The sequence below is a fragment of the Odocoileus virginianus genome, unplaced genomic scaffold (assembly GCF_023699985.2).
Source record: "Odocoileus virginianus isolate 20LAN1187 ecotype Illinois unplaced genomic scaffold, Ovbor_1.2 Unplaced_Contig_21, whole genome shotgun sequence".
Classification (NCBI taxonomy): Eukaryota; Metazoa; Chordata; class Mammalia; order Artiodactyla; family Cervidae; genus Odocoileus; species Odocoileus virginianus.
Window position 1 is genome coordinate 1,218,388 of NW_027224338.1, and position 20,819 is coordinate 1,239,206.

Sequence of the window (20,819 nt, forward strand, 5' to 3'; positions counted from 1 at the left end):
TTTCCTTATCCTTCCCTTTCCTTCTCTCCCATTCCCTTCCCTTCCCTATCCTTCCCTATCTTTCCCTATATTTCCATATCTTTCCCTTCCATTCTCTATTCTTCCCTTCCCTATCCTTCCCTATCCTTCCCTATATTTCCATATCTTTCCCTTCCATTCTCTATTCTTCCCTTCCCTATCTTTCCCTATCCTTCCTTTCCCTTCCCTATCCTTCCTTTTCCCTTTCACTTCAGAAGAGACTTCCTATAGGTCTGTTTTTAACCCTAAAATCAAATGGTAATTGTGAATCACATGCCCTCTTCTAAAGGACATGGAGGAAGGATCTTTGACTGAACTTTCCACTTCGTGGCTTATCTGAACTTGCAGCTTTCAATCCTTCTGCCCCGCCTCCCAGGCTGAAGCAGCTGATGTAAACCAGCACAGAAGTGAGGGGATTTTGAGTACTTGAATGTGGTGGTTTGTTATCCTGTTGCTGAAGCCATAAGAGCCCAGAAATACTCTATTTGACCAGTATTCTCAATCTCCTCAGTGACAAAATCAGATCAGCTATAGAAAATGGCTATTGATACACCTGAAAAGAAGTAGACAGCTTAAATGCGTAGAACACAATGGCTGACTCTGAGTGACTGGATGAAGTCAAATGTGATGCCTAAATTGTCTATTGCTATCATTTATGCCATTTTTAAAAGCTGGCTGTACCTCAAGAAAAAAGTTCTGGAACTAATTTCCTATTTTAAATGGTGTTCAATATTGCCTTTTGTCAGTGAAAATTTCTCACTTGTAGATTTATAAGGTAATGCAAATAAACATCAAAGAAATAAAAATATTATGATCAACCAAGATGTGGGTTTCAAGACATAAAGAAAAAATCCGATCTCTTTTCATTATTCTAAATTCTCATGATACTTATGCCATGCACATATGTATAAGTTTATAAAGCTATGCGATAATAAAAATCACAGACATTCACAGTAGGTAAGTTTAAGTTTGAAACACAGGAGAACCATTTCTTATGAGATTTTTTTTTTTTACTTATTACATAAATGCTCTTAAAACCAACCACAAAATATCCTGTCTCTAAGTACTAAAATTGGGTACACACTGGCTACAGTAATATAAAGATGGCCAAAGACCAGGTTCTCAGACCTGGACTGTATATCTAATTCTCTTTCAGTAAATCAAGCTAGTAAAGGCAGTGAATCTCATGCTGAGAAAAGACAGAAGCCTAAGCTCAGTAGGGCCTAATTCTACTGAGAGCTGAGACATTGGATGCCTTTAAGAGAATCCTTTTGTTCAACTTAAAATGAGTCATCCACAGATGTGCCCATTTCATATTACATTCACTAATATCTCTGTTTTAAAATGTTCTTTTTTTGATACAAATGTGTTAAAGCTGATGTTTCTAGCGTAACCAAAATTTATGTAATCTAAAATAACTTCCATCTGCTAATACTCATTATGCAATATGAAGATGGCTCTGAAGAGCTTACTTACTGTCTGCATCTATAGGGATACTATGCAGATATGGCCACATGTGTCTCACATTTAACCATAAAATGGATACCAGCATCCACTCAGCACAGAGTAATGTGAAATACAACATTTAATTCCCAAATGCTAATTTTGCTGAGAAAAATATAAAACCTTTCCAGTTGGAGAAGAATTTATAGAATCAGGCTTCAAGGCTATTATAATTGAAGTTGTATCTTTACTTCAATTAAAGTTCCCATCAACAGTGATGGTGAGGAACTAGGTTCATGGCAGTGGGCTCTCCTGTGAAGAAAGGCAATTTCTGTCCCCATTTCCAAGGAACTGGGATCACGGTTTCTAAGTCTCACACACACACATACTAGCAACACATAGTTGGTCCTAAAATCTTCCTAGTGTTTGGCTGTAGACAGAAAGAGCAGGAACACCACAACTTTGAAAGGACTATAGCTCCAAGGTTAAAAGCTCATCTGCATTGGACAACTGCTTTAAATTTGTTCATTTATTGAAGGCAGGAGAAGGGGTCGACAGAGGATGAGATGGTTGGATAGCATCACTGACGTGATGGACTTGAGTTTGAGTAGGCTCCAGGAGTTGGTGATGGACAGGGAAGCCTGGTGTGCTGCAGTCCATGGGGTTGCAAGGAGTCTGACATGACTGAGTGACTGAACTGAACTACTCATTTTTTTTCATGATCCTCTACAGTCTCATCCTACTCAGCCTTTCCCACCTAATCCCTTGCTTCTTCTCACTCAGTACAGCCAAAGTGTTTCCTGAATATTTTCCATTTTTCCATGCCTCTGTGCCTGTCTATATACCATTCTTTTTCCATCTGAAATATTTATATCTGTCCTTCCACTTCCTCTTTCCCCTTAATCTCCACTTATCCATATCTACCCATGCTTTCCAGCCTCCTTTTCAGTGCTTCTTCCCTCATAAAATTTCCACCACTTTGAAACATTCATACCCAACCCAGAAGTGCTCAGTTCCTCCTCTAAACTTTCTCTGTACCTGACTGAGACAGTATAACATAGTAGATAAGAACATAGCCACATACAAGTTTTTTGGACAACCACGCTTCTCTGAGTCTCAGTCTCTAAATTTGTAAAATGGAGATATCACTACTTCATAAGATTCTTATGAGGGTTAAATGAAATTATGCGCGCTAAGAACCCACATGGTAGATGCTCTGTCAATTGTAGCTGGCCTTAAGGACAGGGACCATGTCTTGTTCAACTTTGAACCCTCAGCAGTTAGCACTGTTCCTGGCCCAGAGTGGGTACCATGTGAATGTTTCTGGAGTCAATAGGCACCCCTTTAATAAAGGGAACATGGTGGAGAGGGAGGATGTGCTGTCTAGACATCTGGGAGGTAATCTACTGGGTCTATCACTTGCCTTCCACTAGCTTCCTTGTTAGCCTACAAAAGGGAGCTGCTCACTGTGGACTGTAGCAGCTTTCTCTCTGCTGAAGTTGGCCATCAGGTTGAACAATACAAATTGGGTGTTCGGTGCTTCATTCTAGCCTTCTGATTATTCTCTGAGGATTTGTTCTCCTATGTCTGACCTGGAGCTTATCCTTTGTTAAGGATTGAATTCATTCAGAATTTTGCATTGTTAGGTTTTTAAACCAATTTCAACTGGTTTGGTAGCTTGTTTATTGTTGGCCAATATGACTTCTTTTCTCTCAAAATCTCTTTGAAAAGTTCCGTAAAGTTTTTGGTACATTCAAAAGAACATGAAAGGTTTTATGTATAAATAAATGAGAAATGCTTTGGTTTCTCTTAAAGTGCTTCTCTGGTAAAGTCAAGAGGAAAACATGTGTTGTAAATGGGCCCCAGTTTTTATTTGTTGGATTTGGGCCTCTCTGCAATCCCTTTTTGACAGATACATGGAGCATGTTGAATTCCAAGTTGACTTTCAATTAAACTGCGTTTCTATATTTTCTTTTAAAAAGTATTCTTAGGGAGATGGGGGAAGATCTTCACTGCCAGAGACACTGGTCAATAGCTTGACCACATTTTCAGGAGATAAAGGCAAAGATAAATCCAAATGAGGATAAGGGAACTCAAATGGAAGAAAAGTAAGCAACTGAAAGGGCTCTGCTATGGACCATTGGTTTGACTGCCAAGGAGAATGTGAGTTTTGTCCATCACAGGCAAAATGTACAACTCTTAATTGTGCTTTCAGAATTGGAGGATGCTACTCCAGTGGGATGTGGCCATAATTTTTAAGTGGTCAGAGTCTTTAGTCTGTGTTGTTTCTCTTCTTAGAGCCAAGGTAAGGGTCTCATGGCAAGGCAGATTGGACATGCAGTTCTGTGCCATCGTTACACACTTAGGTGCACTCTAGGAAGGGGAGAAGACTGGGTCCACCCAGGAAACTAGGCATTCAATCCACGGTATGGTTCACAGTATACACTCCAAAGTACTTGAACAAAGGGAAAGAACTAGCCTGATAAGAATGTGTTCCTTGCAGCTTCCTTCTGGCATCAGCACAGGAGAAATAAGGGAAATACTAACCTTTTCTCTGCCCTTGTGACACTTGGGCTAATTCCTGCTTGGGTGTCACTGAATTTCAGAAAAAGGTGGAAGGAAATGGGAAGATTCCCTTTTTAATTTCATCCTATCTTTCCTGTCTCTGCTTGGAAGCTACTGACATCTGGACAGACTCAAAGGTTTTTGGTTTTGTTCATTATTCATCACTTTTGTGGTCTAGAAGTCAAGCTTGAGCTAGATCACAGGGCACAGTGGTGGTTGCCTCCTTGGGCCCTGTGTACCTGGTGGTGAGAGGTAAGGTGGAGCTGAGGGGATAAGGCCCTCTCTGTAGGAGGAAGAGGCCCGAGGTCATCTTTTGACCTCGTGTCTGCTCACCTTCCATAGCATAAACCAAATTAGTGAGTGTTTTATTTGCATAGGATACCTGAAGCTATACAGGTATGTTATATTCATTTTGATACCTCATTTTGTGGTGTTCATAGGTTTCACAGGCTTAGCTGCAGTATAGCTAAAGATTTTGGAAGAATGGAAGACTAGTGATGTCAATGCACGTTTGACTTCCATACCACCATGTGGGTAGAGTTTGTGTGTGTGTGTTTTAATTAAAAATTGAATTCAGAATATTGTAAAGCAATTATCCTTCAATTAAAAATAAATTTAAAAAAATCAAATTTAGTTCTCAGTCAGGAAGCCCAAAAAAAAAAAAAAGTTGAAAAGCCACAATTAGTCCTAGTGCTCCATGTTACAAACAGAAGTGCCTTCATACAGGTCAGGCCCCATGTGTCCTCTCCAGAGGAGAGCCACCCTGTTGGAGCCTGGAGGTGGATGATAGTTCTTAAGCTATACATAGGAATCCCTCACTGCCGCCGTCAATACCTGCACTCTAGACAAATGACTCACTCATTGTGCTAGAAGACACATCACTGAAACAGATTGTAATCTTCAAAAGAATCCATTGGGTCAGCAATACACATTGGGGGGTGGGTATCATCATGGAGCCTGGCAAGCTCTACATGGAAAAATGATTAAAAGGAAGCATTCTGGCCAGCCCAGTTCTGAGGCTAATGGCTTTATTTGGGAAAATTAGTCATTCTTTTACTTCTTACCAACAAATATTTATTGAGATCCCACTAAATATCAAGGCTTCTATGAGGAACTTGACATAAATGCTCTCATGTAATGTGCTCAGCAGCTAGTGGGGGAGGTAATTAGGCTCCCTTTAGAGATGACAAAACCGAGGCTAAAGGAAGTCAAATGACTTGCTCAAAGTCTTACTGCTGGCGAGGGGTGGAGTTTGGATTTGCTCTCAGGTCTGTCTGTTCCTCAAAATCTCCCTTTGCTGCCTGTGGCACGCCAGGAATGCTTTCTCCTCCTTATTTCACGGTATTTCATAGCTCAATTCTCCCAGAAAGCATAAATCTGTTAAGGGCTCCATAGTTACAAAGGTCCCTTGAGGATGGGCCACTTGATGATTTCTAGTGGCCACCTTCAAAGTTTTCCAAGTACCTTTCTGGTTAACTGTATGCAGGTAGTTGATGGCATGGGGAAAATGCCTTCATCTGCATTAATTTGGGAAGGTGCAAGGGCTTAAGACAAGGTGCTCAGAGAGAGAGAGAGAATTTAATTCAGCCAGTTATTTCAGCTCAACGCACACATTTTTATGGCATGCCTCCTCTGTAACTCACACACATTATTAGACATGATGAGGATGAAGAGGCCACGTGTGATAATATGTGCTCTCCAGGAGGAAGGAAGGTATAGAAGCAAAGAGTTTGTACTTAATCCTGGGAACAGTGGGGAGGCACTGGTGCTTCTTGAGCAGAGATGTGACGGCTGTTCCCAAGGTCTGCTTTCATTCACTCCTGCAAGGCTACCTTGGAGGTCAGGAGTAGAGTCCAGGGAACTGACAGAGCACAGGGTGGTGGGCGTTGGGAAAGCCTGACTGCACGCTACTGGGGTATTAAAGACGTGACAGTTTCTGCATCTTTGCTTAGCACCTCCCATACATGTGAAATCCCACGTTGAGTGGAAAGGATATAAACCATCTGCAGTAACATATTTGTTTAAAAAGGAGACACCAGCATGAAGACTTAGCAACTTTGAACCAGTTGAAAGAAGAGCAGCTGCCTGATATTTTTGTAGTGGTTATATTGATTGTTCATCTTCCATTCTTCTTGTGGTTTGTGTTACTAGCATATTTGTATTGGTTCTGCCAAAAGAATCCTTGAGAGAAGAAAAATTTATAAATTATTTTGGAGAGATTTAAATCTACATAAGAATTAAAGTCCCCTGTAGCTTTGGTCCACTGGTGTGCACAATTGAAGTACATAAGATTATGTGTGCATGTCTGACTCTGTGTGACCCTATGGACTGTAGCCTGCCAGGCTCCTCTATCCATGGGATTCTCCAGGCAAGAATGCTGGAGTGGGTTGCCATGCCCTCCTCCAGGGGATCTTCCTGACCCAGGGATCAAACCCATGTCTCTTATGTCTCCTGCATTGGCAGGCAGGTTCTTTACCACTAGCACCACCTGGGAAGATTCAGTTCAGTTCAGTCACTCAGGTGTGTCCGATTCTTTGTGACCCTATGGACTGTAGCATGCCAGGCTTCCCTGTCCATCACCAGCTCCTGGAGCTTATTCAAACTCATGTCCATAGAGTCGGTGATGCAATCCGATCATCTCATCCTATGTTGTCCCCTTTATGAGTGGCCTTTTATATCTTGAGGGCCTGGGTGAGGGGCCAGGAATCTCCCATCCCTATTTGCCTTTTTCTGGAATGTTTACATTTTGGAGGTACCCACTCTGTGCCAGACACCATGCTAAGTGTTCTCACACAACCTTACAGCAACACTGTTTTACAGGTGAGGAAACTATGGTCCAGAGAAGTTATGTAACTTGCCCGAAGTCAGAGTTTAGTATATAGTCGGTTCATTATTGACATCTCTGTTTCTGGCTCCCAGTATAGGACTCTTACCACTATAATATATTACCTTCCTCCCCGATCTATTTTGCATTCCTAGAGTTTACACAGTATGCATCACAGGAAAGGAATGACAGTCTCTGATTTGTTCATGAGCACTCATTGTCACTTAAACAAAACCCAGGGCTCTGCAGAAATAGGGCTTGAGACTGTTGTATTGTGATGGGGGAGAGGGACATGTTAAGAGAATTGGGTACTGATGGAGCAGTGCTAACCCAGGAAAGTTGCCTTGATCTGCTACAAGACAGCATGAAGTCAGCAAATCTCTTGAGAAGACAAGGAAGGACCATGATGCAAAGGACATTAAAATGGGAAGAGATACACTTGTCTTCTCAATTTTGTCCCAGGTAGATGCGTAACAGCATGGGGCTATCTGATTTCTTCCTACTCCTTCTGCGGATCCAGGATCCATCTCCCCCAAGGAGCTTGTGGACTGGTAACAGAGATCAAGGTTGATAAATGGTCTCAAGGCCAACTAACAGTGTCAGGTCACTCGAGGGTGGGTCAAAATCTAAAGACTTGATTCTGGGATCTCTTTAAGCTCCTGAACACCTCTATTAGGTTACGAATTCATAATTTGGCATTGTCCCAACCTCTCAGCACACTCCTCCCAAGTACTTCTAGAAAAAGTGTTGACATGAGAAATGAAGTCTGGATAGTTGAAGTGAATAGTTGGCCAGAACCCCACCCCTACATTTTTGAGGGCCAAGACACAGGACACCCCATCTTTAGAAATGGTCATGGTACCATTTAGGAAATGGGACATAGAACCGGACCTGGCTAAATCACATACTTACAGATGCCTGGGCCCAGAGTCCTGGCTTTGGAGGAATAAGATTTAGGGAAGCCTTGTCAGCAAATGAAGGGTTAAGTAGACTGAAGTGCCTGCAAAGGAAAAAGGAAGTATTTGAACTTTGTTATTTCAAAAATGCTTGATGTGCTAGCCTATTGCTTTTTACCAGTCACAAAGCTATGAGGAGTGACAACTTGATTTATATCTGAAATCTAGTATCTGGCATTTCAAAACAGTCACAGGAACTTTATGAAAGAAAACATTTCATATTTTTAGTTACCTGTAACCACCTCTTTCTCATTTGAGCAGATTTTGTGAATCAGATTATTTCTAATATATGCGACATTAAGTACCACTAATTGCATGTTCAAACTCAATCTAACTATCTAGACACAAATCAATTGGACTGACTTTCTAAAAAAGAAAGTTGAATTGTCTTGTTTCTATAGCATTAGATAGCCAGCTTGCCTCTTTCATCCTCCAAGTGTTTTGGATTCTTGTAGCTCAGCTTCATTTATTGGTTCCTAAACAAAATTTAGGAAAAGAAACGCAAAAAGGCAAAATGGTTGTCTGAGGAGGCCTTACAAATAGCTGTGAAAAGAAGAGAAGTGGAAAGGAAAGATATTCCTGTTTGAATGCAGAATTCCAAAGAATAGCAAGGAGAGATAAGAAAGCCTTCCTCAGCGATCAATGCAAAGAAATAGAGGAAAACAACAGAATGGGAAAGACTAGAGATCTCTTCAAGAAAATTAGAGATACCAAGGGAACATTTCATGCAAAAATGGGCTCAATAAAGGACAGAAATTGTATAGACCTAACAGAAGCAGAAGATATTAAGAAGAGGTGGCAAGAATACACAGAAGAACTGTACAAAAAAGATCTTCATGACCCAGATAATCACAATGGTATGATCACTCACCTAGAGCCAGATATCCTGGAATGTGAAGTCAGGTGGGCCTTAGAAAGCATCACTATGAACAAAGCTAGTAGAGGTGATGGCAATTCCAGTTGAGCTATTTCAAATCCTGAAAGATGATGTTGTGAAAGTGCTGCACTCAATATGCCAGCAAATTTGGAAAACTCAGCAGTGGCCACAGGACTGGAAAAGGTCAGTTTTCATTCCAATCCCAAAGAAAGGCAATCCCAAAGAATGCTCAAACTACTGCACAATTGCACTCATCTCACATGCTAGCAAAGTAATGCTCAAAATTCTCCAAGCCAGGCTTCAGCAATATGTGAACCGTGAACTTCCAGATGTTCAAGCTGTGGTACATATACCCAATGAAATATTACTCAGCCATTAAAAAATTCATTTGAATCAGTTCTAATGAGATGGATGAAACTGGAGCCCATTATACAGAGTGAAGTAAGCCAGAAAGATAAACACCAATACAGTATATTAATGCATATATATGGAATTTAAAAAGATGATAACGATAACCCTATATGCAAGACAGAAAAAGAGACACAGATGTATAGAACAGACTTTTGGACTCAATGGGAGAAGGCGAGGGTGGGATGATCTGAGAGAACAGCATCAAAACATGTGTATTATCAAGTGTGAAACAGATCGCCAGTCCAGGTTGGATGCATGAGACAAGTGCTCGGGGCTGGTGCACTGGGATGACCCAGAGGGATAGGATGGGGAGGGAGGTGGGAGGGGGGTTCAGGATGGGGAACACATGTAAATCCATGGCTGATTCATGTCAATGTATGGCAAAAACCACTACAATATTGTAAACTAATTAGCCTCCAACTAATAAAAATAAATGAAAAAAAAAAAAAGCAGAGGAACCAGAGATCAAATAGCCAACATCTGCTGGATCATTGAAAAAGCAAGAGAGTTCCAGAAAAACATCTATTTCTGCTTTATTGACTATGCCAAAGCCTTTGACTGTGTGGATCACAATAAACTGTGGAAAATTCTGAAAGAATACCAGACCACCTGACCCACCTCTTGAGAAACCTGTATACAGGTCAGGAAGCAACAGTTAGAACTGGACATGGACCAACAGACTGGTTTCAAATAGGAAAAGGAGTACGTCAAGGCTGTATATTGTCACCCTGCTTATTTAACTTATATGCAGAGTACATCATGAGAAATGCTGGGCTGGATGAAGCACAAGCTGGAATCAAGATTGCCGGGAGAAATATCAGTAACCTCAGATATGCAGGTGACACCACCCTTATGGCAGAAAGTGAAGAGGAACTAAAAAGCCTCTTGATGAAAGTGAAAGAAGAGAGTGAAAAAGTTGGCTTAAAGCTCAACATTCAGAAAACCAAGATCATGGCATCTGATCCCATCACTTCATGGGAAATAGATGGGGAGACAGTGGAAACAGTGTCAGACTTTATTTTTTGGGGCTTCAAAATCACTGCAGATGGTGACTGCAGCCATGAAATTAAAAGATGCTTACTCCTTGGAAGGAAAGTCATGACCAACCTAGATAGCATATTAAAAAGCAGAGACATTACTTTACCAACAAAGGTCCGTCTAGTCAAAGGTTATGGTTTTTCCAGTGGTCATGTATGGATGTGAGAGTTGGACTGTGAAGAAAGCTGAGCGCCGAAGAATTGATGCTTTTGAACTGTGGTGTTGGAGAAGACTCTTGAGAGTCCCTTGGACTGCAAGGAGATCCAACCAGTCCATCCTAAAGGAGATCAGTCCTGGGTGTTCATTGGAAGGACTGATGCTGAAGCTGAAACTCCAGTACTTTGGCCACCTCATGCAAAGAACTGATTCATTGGAAAAGACCCTGATGCTGGGAAAGATTGAAGGAGGGAGGAGAAGGGGATGACAGAGGATGAGATGGTTGGATGGCATCACCGACTCGATGGGCATGAGTTTGAATAAACTCCGGGAGTTGGTGATGGACAGGGAGGCCTGGCGTGCTGCAATTCATGGGGTCGCAAAGAGTTGGACACGACTGAGCAACTAAACTGAACTGAACTGAAACAAAATTTAAATAAACCCAAACTCAGCCTATTCAGGGATCAGAAACATATTTCATTTGTCTTTTTTTGCTTTGTTCCTGACCATTTCCCTCTCTTTGGTCCACAAACTAGGACTTATGTATTATTTCAGTCAATTCCCTTGATAAACCTGTGAAGGCAGTGGTATTATGTTTGCTTTTTAGATTAGCAATCAAGAGCTCAGATTTTTTAAAATGTGGTCACATAGCTAGTAGGTGAGGGACCTGGGAGAATGGGTTAGGAACCTGGGACCCTCAGTCTGTGACACTGCCCTTCTAGATCCTAACATTCCCAGGACAGCTTCATGATGGTGATCCTCATTTCAGACTAATCCAGTGGAAGCAGACTAGCATCTCTCCAGAATGGACTTGGCCATGCAAATTCCATCTGAGTCCTACTTTACCACATTACCTATATTGCAGATGGAGACTAAGGCACAGACATCAAGTCATTTATTCTTTGTTTTTAAATTTATTTATTTATTTTAATTGGAGGATAATTACAATATCGGGCATAGGCATACATGTGTCCCCTCCATCCTGAACCTCCCTCCCACCTCCTCATTTATTCTTGATCTTGGGGAAACTCAAGACTAGAACCTCATACCTCTAAGGGAAACTGAGCCAGGTGGCCTCCTTATTTTAATGCTGCTTGGGAAGGTTTTCGTGACTCCTTCACCTTTTTGATTTTACACAAATATTCCAAGATGCCCAGAAGTTTTCCAGGGCCTAATTTCATTCTTTAGAGTTCTTTTAAAGTTAAAACAGAAAGTCTGTACGTGTGTGCAATGTGTATATTTTAGAACTTTGTGTTTTATGTACTATGGCTTTCAAGCCATATTATAATAAATTTATACAGGTTTTTGTAATCACTCAAATGGTGCAGTTCATGCTTTTGTCATCAAATATAGACTAAATTTCCTAATGGAGAATGCACTTAGTCTGGAACAATGCCAAAAAGAGTCCAAAGAAGCCACTGGAGTTTGCTTCCCCAAATATGTGTTGATGAATTATCAGGTGTTCAATTAAAAATACAGAACTGATTTTTAATTCCTATTGTAATCGTCGCAAGTGCTCCAAGTTCTATCACTTGTGCACTTTACATGCCTTCTCCATTATTAACATAAAGAAATTAATGTCTTACAAGCTTCAATACTTGATGCCATATGCGTCCTGAGGATATTTAAAGGGAGAAGAAATGTAAATAGAATGAAATTCTTAAGCAAGATTACTGATATGACAGGACTAAAGAGCTTGGGAGTCTGTGAAAAGTGCCTCTTTTCTTCCCTTTAATAAGTCCATTACTTGCACTTGGGCATATTTTAAGGTCCTTTTCATGCTGAATCTAGAGTTGAGCATGCTTTGCATTTCAAGCTTTGTCTATGAATCAGTAGAAGCCAAAGTTATTTCTGCTTTAAAATAACAGGAGCCAGGAACAGCTAATCTCTTTTCATTCTGAGTTCTTGACATTATTTTACTGGACAAAGTTTGTGTTGGCTACAAAACAGGCCATTCATAACATCTATGAGAAGGAATTTAGGTAAGAATGAAGAGAGATTGTAGGATGTATAAAGACTCTCTCTCCTGAGGCCATTAAGAAATTCCAAATTGGTGCTGTTTTGAATAGTGACATTGCATTAGCCTTGCTAATTTCAGTCATTCAGGCTGATAGTCTGTTTACCAATCTACTGGATGAAACCTTCCTGTAACTACCACTTCTTACCCAAGGTGAGTTGGTATTTTTAGACAGGCGTGGGGGTGCAAGGGGGGGTAGGTAGTGAGAGAAGTTGGAAGATGATCAAGGCTAGCACAGTAGAGCCTCTCAGCCAGAAACTGTTTGGAAAGTGGTGTATGTGTTTAATGCCTCAGTAAGACATGTCCTACATTGTTGAAGTAAGTTTACTTTCCTTTCCTTAAGGAGGAATGAGAATATGAGATTTTGTCACACCCTTGGCTCATTGCATCCAACCTCTTTGATTATCTCTGACTTTTGTCTGTATCTCAATAATCAGGACTGGCAAAATAATCCATCCACGTGTGTTTGTTTTTAAGGGGGCATATATTTGCTCTTCAGTTCATAAAATGTGCAAATAAACTGACAGATAATTAGTGGCAAAAACTCCAGGGGATAGGGAACTCCTTTTGAAGGGAGACTACATTTAAATGACATTCTCACAAATCTCTCTGGACTAACTGGCATCTCACATCATGCTGGAAAAATGTAGAGGGACATCTTGGGAGCCTCGCAAGCAGAGAAAGTAGAAAGATTGCTGAGTGTTTGAAAGGGTTTAGGGTTTCATTTGAAGAGCAGCTGCACCCCACCACGCCTGTGCTCAGATACACCAAACACCAGTGAAGCGGTGCACTGGAAATCATGCAGTGACAGAGAACCTCGTGGGAGAGGGCAGGTGACCCTCCACACCTGCTCACATCTGGCCCCGAGTTACTGACCTAGGTTTCCTGTCCGTCAGCGCCTAAGACCAAAGGACAAGACAAGATCCTTCCCTGAGCTCCATGGATCATCAGACAGTAAAGATGTGTGTGTGTGTGTGTGTGTGTGAGAGAGAGAGAGAGAGAGAGAGAGAGAGAAGGGGTGGGGTGGGGGATGGAAAAGCAGGAGAGATTTACTTAGGTTCTAGAGCAATGTCTCTCCTGAGAAAGGTCTAATATTTATGGTTTTCTCAAGTAACAAAATATAACACACTTGTAGAGCACGCTAGGGTTTAGAAATCACGTTTACATATCTTTTCTCATCCTCATTTAAGAAGCAGCACAACTTCGGTGCTCAGTAACCAAGGAGTCTCTGCTTACAGGCAGAACTGGAAAGGTGCGAGGGTCAGGCTCCACCATTGCCCAGAACCCCCATTGCACTCAGCTCCTGCCTTCCTTGTGGCACTTCCCCCATTCTAACCTGGATACAGTGATTTTTGTTCCTGTCTCTTCTTCCTCACCTCTGTATCCCCCGTGGCACCTGGCACAGTGTCTAGCAAACAACAGGCTCCCAGTTCTTACTTATGGTCTGCTCCTCCCCAGATGGAACTCCTGGAGGGTGGGCGGCGTCTGTGAGAACCGCAGCGCCGGGCCTGCACGGCTTTCAGGACGTCAGTAAATGTTCCTAGTGCTCAGCAAGTAATTAGCTAATTACACTGGACTAACCATACAAAACACAAGCCCTTCCATTCAGTGGCTGCCACTGTCCACCTCAAGGGGTTATCAGTGATATCACATTTAAAATGACATCTTTTAGAACAACTCAGGTATTTGTAACAAATATAAGGACCCAGAATTTGACACATCTTCAGTGCTATTTTCTGCCAAAAGAGCACTGTGGAAACAGCAAGGGTTAGAAGAGGTTTTAGGGAAAGAGAAAAAAGTCACGAGGCAAACAAGGCAGGCTGAGAGAGACTAGGGGTGAAGAATGCTGCCTAAGTCTGTATCCAGGGCCCCGTACCCTCTACATTCTGCCTGCCTGCCTAGGGCATGAGAAAGGTGAAGCCAAAAAAAGAAAAAAAAATCAAACTGAAAAGGAGGCCTCCTAAACTTGGTCTTAGGCTTAATACTAAAGGGAAAAAAAAGATTTGAGGATTACTTACCTTGTTGTTAGTCAAAAGGGGGCTTCGGATTTCTCCCCTGGGTGACCTAAGCTGTAATCTGTCTCTATAGTCCCCTGTTAATACTTCTTCCATTTGTGAGGAAATTATAGTGACTGCAGAAGCTCGACTTACTTCCTCTAATCTCTTGGCAGAGAAATTAAAAAGACAACAGAAATTGCTGTCCAACTGGAATACTGCATGACATAGGGGGAATTGATTGGGACAAATCAATGGAAGAAAACAATCTCTATTTAAGGAGAATGCATCTTTAATCATGGTAATCCCTTTAGTAAATTACTTTCTCTGGTGACATGGCATACCTAATTACAGTTTGCTCATTTTGATTCCCCCTTATAGTGTTCCTTGCTGCTAATGCGGTGGTGGATTTGCAGGCTAAGCAATGAACTTATTAGTGGCATTAAAAACTCAGCCAAGTGGGTCTCAGGACCAAGATGTCACCACTTTTAGAAGTGAATCAGAGATCACAGGACAGTTTCACTTCCTCAGATCTAGTTTCCATCTCCTTAATGATCTGGGTTCTCTGCTCTGAGAAGTATTCTCAATATCCTTCTAAAATTGTGAAAATAAAAATGGAATACAATAGTAAAATGGGTATAACCAAAGACCATACTGACAGCTTATGTACTAGGATATGTTCCACAATCCAGTTTATATAGTTTAGCATAATATTAGGGGTTTTTTTGTGTGGCGGGGTGGGGTGGGGGGGACTGTGCTGCACAGCGTGTGGGCTCTTAGTTCCCTAACTAGGTATTGAACCTAGGTCCCTTGCATTGGAAGTGGGTCATTGTGACTCCCAGGTCTTCTGTGGTTGTTGTGCCCAGACAGATTTGTTATAACTCAGAAGTACCTCCTTTGTTTTAAATGAATATCTGTCTGTTTTAAAAATAGCTGTTGCAATAGGGTGATAAGATGATTTTTCCCCAAAGATGCTTTAATATCATCCTATGTTATTGATGGGCTTCCCAGGTGACACTAGTGATAAAGAATCTGCCTACTGATGCTAGAGATGTAAAAGATAATGGGTTCGATCCCTGGGTCAGGAAGGTTCCCTGGAGGAGGGCATGGCAACCCACTCCAGTATTCTTGCCTGAAGAATCCTATGGACAGAGGAGCCTGGTGGGCTACAGCCCACAGTGTTGCAAAGAGTCAGACACAACTGAAGCCACTTAACACGCATAAACATATTATTAATATCCTTTATGAGCGACTGAACTGAACTGAATGTCATCATTTTAAGAAAAAAATAATCTCCTTATTCTCAAAATCTTCTCCAACCCAGTTTTCCCAACTTCTGTCCTACTGTCCTGCAACTTATCTCGCATGCATAGCCTCCATCCCTACTTGCCAGTGTTATTCTCGGAATATTCCTGAAAGAAAGACACCATATTTTCGAAGGTGTATGTCAGAGGATGTTCACTACATCCTTGTTCATGCTGGGTAGAAATTAAAAACAAACTAAATGCCTATCAGTGGGAAAATGCCTAATAGCACCATTACATCTATTCGTACTATGGAATTTCTCACACTGATTAAAGGAATGAGGCAGTTCTCCATGTATTAACATTCAAAGATTTCTAAGACCTTGTAGCATATGCATAGAAAATGCATTTACTGGTAATTACCTCTTTGGAGTGTGGAAAGGGACATGTTGAAAAGGTGGCTGGCTTTTTTTTTTTTACTCCATATATTCAGGTATTGTTTCAGTCTTTAGCTTCAAGAATGTATTCATGTGTTGAGTACTTCAAAAATTAACAAAATAAAAGGAGTCTATCAACTGTGTGGAGGATGGTTTACATGAGAAGGAGACCAGGGGAGAGGTCAGAAGAATGTCATCTAAATCTAAGCAGTAGTGGGAATAAGCAATGGCGCTGGGAAGGGGAAGAAGTCACAAAATATTAAGGAAGCAGAATTCATGGGATGTGAGAATTAATTAGACCTGGAGGATGAAAAAGGAAAAGGAATCTAGGGTGACTTGTGGGTTTCTGGCTTGGGCAACTGGATGGCTCAGTTCAGTTCAGTCACTCAGTCGTGTCTGACTCTTTGTGAACCCATGGACTGCAGCATGCCAGGCCTCCCTGTCCATCACCAACTCCCAGAGTTTACTCAAACTCATGTCCATTGAGTTGGTGATGCCATCCAACCATCTCATCCTCTGTCATCCCCTTCTCCTCCCACCTTCAATCTTTCCCAGCATCAGGGTCTTTTCAAATGAGTCAGTTCTTCACATCAGGTGGTCAAAGTATTGGAGTTTCAGCTTCAGCATCAGTCCTTCCAATGAATATTCAGGACTGATTTCCTTTAGGATGGACTGGTTGGATCTCCTTGCAGTCCAAGGGACTCTCAAGAGTCTTCTCCAACACCACAGTTCAAAAGCATCAATTCTTCAGCACTCAGCTTTCTTTATAGTCCAACTCTCACATCCATACATGACTACTGGAAAAACCATAGCTTTGACTAGACAGACCTTTGTTGGCAAAGTAATGTCTCTGCTTTTTAATATGCTGTCTAGGTTGGTCATAACTTTTCTTCCAAGGAGCAAGCGTCTTTTAATTTCATGGCTGCAGTCACCATCTGCAGTGATTTTGGAGCCCAAGAAAATAAGTCTGTCACTGTTTCCACTGTTTCCCCATCTATTTGCCGTGAAGTGATGGGACCAGATGCCATGATCTTATTTTTCTGAATGTTGAGTTTTAAGCCAATTTTTTCACTCTCCTCTTTCACTTTCATCAAGAGGCTTTTTAGTTCCTCTTCACTTTCTGCCATAAGGGTGGTGTCACCTGCATATCTGAGGTTATTGATATTTCCTCCTGGCAATCTTGATTCCAGCTTGTGCCTCAACCAGTTTTCACATACTGGATGGCTAGTTGGAGCTAATCTGAACTGGGGTGAGGGTGGGGCAGCAGGGGCCCACTGGAAGAAGAGCATCTAAGGAAATAGAAATGCTGTGTTGTTTGTGGCTTATTGAGTCTGAGTTGCCTGAAGGACATCCAGGTCAGAACAGTTCACTTTCCAGAGATGTCTGAGCAAGAGATAGATTTGGGATTCTGGGGAAAGAGAAAACCAGGGCCACAGGTGAGAACATTCAAGAAGGCTTATCAAGTGAGAAGTGAGGAGAGTCAAAGAAGGAGAGAACACCTGTCTTTAAGAAAAACAGCCCCCAGAGCAGTCTGAGAATGATTAGAGGAGGGACCTGAAAGGAAGTAGTATCAGATAGTGAGGGGGACAGCAAATTTCAGGACAGAGCAGCCAACTAACAGTATTGGATGATGCAGAGAGCTCAAGATGAGAAACTCAAAAGAAACCACTGAGGGATTAACTGTAAACTGGTATGAGGGACCTTATGGGTAAAGCTCCATGACTGATAAAAATGGTCTAAAATTGAATTACAATGGTTGCACACCTTGCTAAAATTACTAAAAGTCATTGAGCTGTATACCTGAAATTTACTTGAAGTAGGTGATGTGGTATGTACTCAATAAATTTCTTTAAAAAGTAAAAATGGGGGGGGGACAAAGTATCTATTGGAACTTAGTTTGAAGCAAGCTCTGATTCCAAGGAGAACTTTCCAGTCTAACCTCTTCTTCCTAATTGGTCAGAAAAAGTCCCATGAAATAAAGGCAGGAAGTGCACATTGCTGATGCCACATCCTGATCTTTCCCCAGTCTCTTGCAACATCAAAAACTCCTTTATGTGTGTGATTTGCTTTTTACCAGGCAATAAATACTACCACCCTATTCCCTGTCTTCCTTCAGATGATTGCAGTATAGTTGCTGTGTTCATTATTTGACTTGTAGCATATTAACTTCTAGCATATATTTCCATTTTATAGTGCCAGGCTATAAGGACCCAGTTCTGATCTGTTTTTGTTGTTGTTGATTGCATTTTAGTGTCTTTAAATGTGGCTTCTTTATTGCCCCTGCAAGGCCTTTCAGTCTGAAATCTCATCATTCATTTTCTAACACCTCTCTTATGCTTATAGCCTGATGCCTCGTTCTTCTCAGTCACTTCCATTCTTAAATTGATTTGGCCAATGAGATGTATTTGTCTTAGTTAACAGGCACATTTGCCTTATTCTGTAGACAGGTAAAAACAATATGGAAAACTTCTGCCCCTTCTTAGTTATAAGGAACTAGGGCTGCCCTTGACCCTATGTATTTTTTTAAAATATGGAACACTTCATGAATTTGCATGTCATCCTTGTACAGGGACCATGCTAATTGTCTCTGTATCATTCCAATTTTTGTATATGTAAAGCAAGCACAGCCCTATTTATTTTTTATGTATTTATTTTTTTAATTGAAGTATAGTTGATATACAACATTTTGTTTCAGGTGTATGGCAAAGTGATTCATACACACACACACACACACACACACACACACACATATATGCATACTTACTCTTTTTCAGATTTTTTTTCATTATGGTTTATTTTTGTTGTTGTTCAGTCACTAAGTCGTGTCCCATACTCTTGCAACCATATGGATTGCAGCACGCCAGACTCCTCTGTCCTTTAGTATCTCCCAGATTTTGCTCAAATTCATATCCATTGAGTCAGTGATGCTATGGTTTATTACAAGATACTCTCTTCTTCCTGTGGATCCTGAATCATACCATTATGTGGCTGCACTGAGCGAGGTGTCTACCACCTGCAAATTACTGATAATTGTTTCCTATTGATAGGGAAAATTTTCCATGGAAACAATTCCTAAGATGCTTGTTCTGTCATCTATATAGACAGCATCCTCTTATGGCCATCCCATACCATATATGCATGTTTCATAGTGTGTGAGTTACTCAAGTCGTGTCCAACTCTTTGCGACCCCATGGACTGTAGCCAGCCAGGCTCCTCTGTCCATGGAGTTTTCCAGGCAAGAATACTAAAGTGAGTTGCCATTTCCTTCTCCAGGGATCTTCCCGACCCAGAGCCAGGGATCAAACCTGAATCATCTGCACTGCAGGCAGATTCTTTCTCATCTGAGCCACCAGGAGGGCCCAGCACATGTCATATTGCCTGATAAATAATCACGTTATTTCTGAGACTTGGCCTCTATCTTAATAAGTGGGACAGATTTTCTGGGGAGTTTTCTCCCTACCCTAGGCAGGTCAGTAGTTACTCCCTTAAATTTATGTCTTGGTTGATAACTCTTTGGCAAACTTAAAGCCCTCGTCTCTAAGCTACTCATGGTCTCCAGAAGACACTGATCCCTTTCTTTGAAAGAGAGAATCCAAAGCAGTCTCTTTAGATTCCTCTCCAGACAGTGTCTGTATCAAAGGGAGGAATGCAAAGGTCACTTGAACCGTCCCTTCACCCTTTATCCCTGCCATGAGACCTAGAAAGACCTGAATGAAATCCTAGAATCTCGGGGTTGGAAGGGTCATCAGAAGCCATTTACCTTCACCCCCTCGTTCTATGTTTGAATCCCTTCACCAGTCTCTCTACCAAATGGCTGTCCAAACTCTCATGGACCACCTCCAGAGATGGATCTCACTGCCTAGGGGCAGCCTACACAATTGTCAGATTGCAGTAATTATAGAAAGTTCTTTATCTCTTTTAAGTTCAAATCATTTTCCCCTTAGAAGAAGGACAAGGCTGTGAAACAGAAGTACTAAAATGGCATGGCTATGAAGCAAGAAGAGTCTGAGATGAGAAAGAGAAGGGAAGTAACCACAGTGGTATGCCTGGTGCAGGGGGGTGGAGCAGTGGCAGATGAGTGGGTCAGTGGAGCTGGCCGGTGTGGGGGCGGGGCAATGAAGGAGACAGCTGAGAGGCAGGAACGGTGCTGAGGGTAAACAGGAAGGCCATGGATATGTTGATGGAAGATTAAGGAGATACTAGAACCTCTTCTAAAACAAATGGAACCCAGGTTAGACGTTTAAATCAAAGTGCAGAGGAGCAGAAAACATCTTTAACATTCGGAATCCATCAGAGGATTCCAACCTTGCCCTTTGCCTAAGGATATGGAAAAGATCACTCTAGAGACAGGAGAGAATGTTTAGTAGAGCAACAACTAGACAGAAGAGAAGGGAATAATTGGACAGAGGAAATGAGTTTAAAGAGCAATGGAAAGAGAAAAGAAGTGAATAGAGAAATGGAAAAGGGGGGAAATGAAAACACAGAACTTTTAGGTTAAGGAATTGTATTTCTTCTCATGCCAGCACATAATTGTATTTTCCTGGCAGCCATTCCACAGACCTCTGCAAGGGGAAGGGATGCTGGCACGTGTGACTATAGGGATTGAGGTCTTACTGCTCTGTGCTTTTACAGCCAAGCAAGGGACTTCATTAATGAAGATGTATTTTGATGTTGCAGGGACAGGCACTGAAATGTCAATCACCAGCAAACAGCTCCTCATTTGGGAATTGGTGGTGATGGAAAGGGCAGGGTGTGGTCCAGCGGTGGGTAGATTCCGGGGCAAAGGCAAGGGTCAAAGGTATGGGAAGCCAATCACAATGGTTCCAAGTGAGAAATAAA

At 41.6% G+C, this 20,819-nt stretch overlaps 1 protein-coding gene and 1 pseudogene across 1 annotated transcript in view; one reads left to right on the forward strand and one right to left on the reverse strand.

Annotated features, from left to right (window-relative positions):
* Positions 1-20,819, forward strand: part of GPC3 (glypican 3) — a 443,947-nt gene that overhangs the window by 409,837 nt on the left and 13,291 nt on the right. The window lies entirely within an intron of this gene.
* Positions 18,505-18,605, reverse strand: LOC139034052 (U6 spliceosomal RNA; annotated as a pseudogene).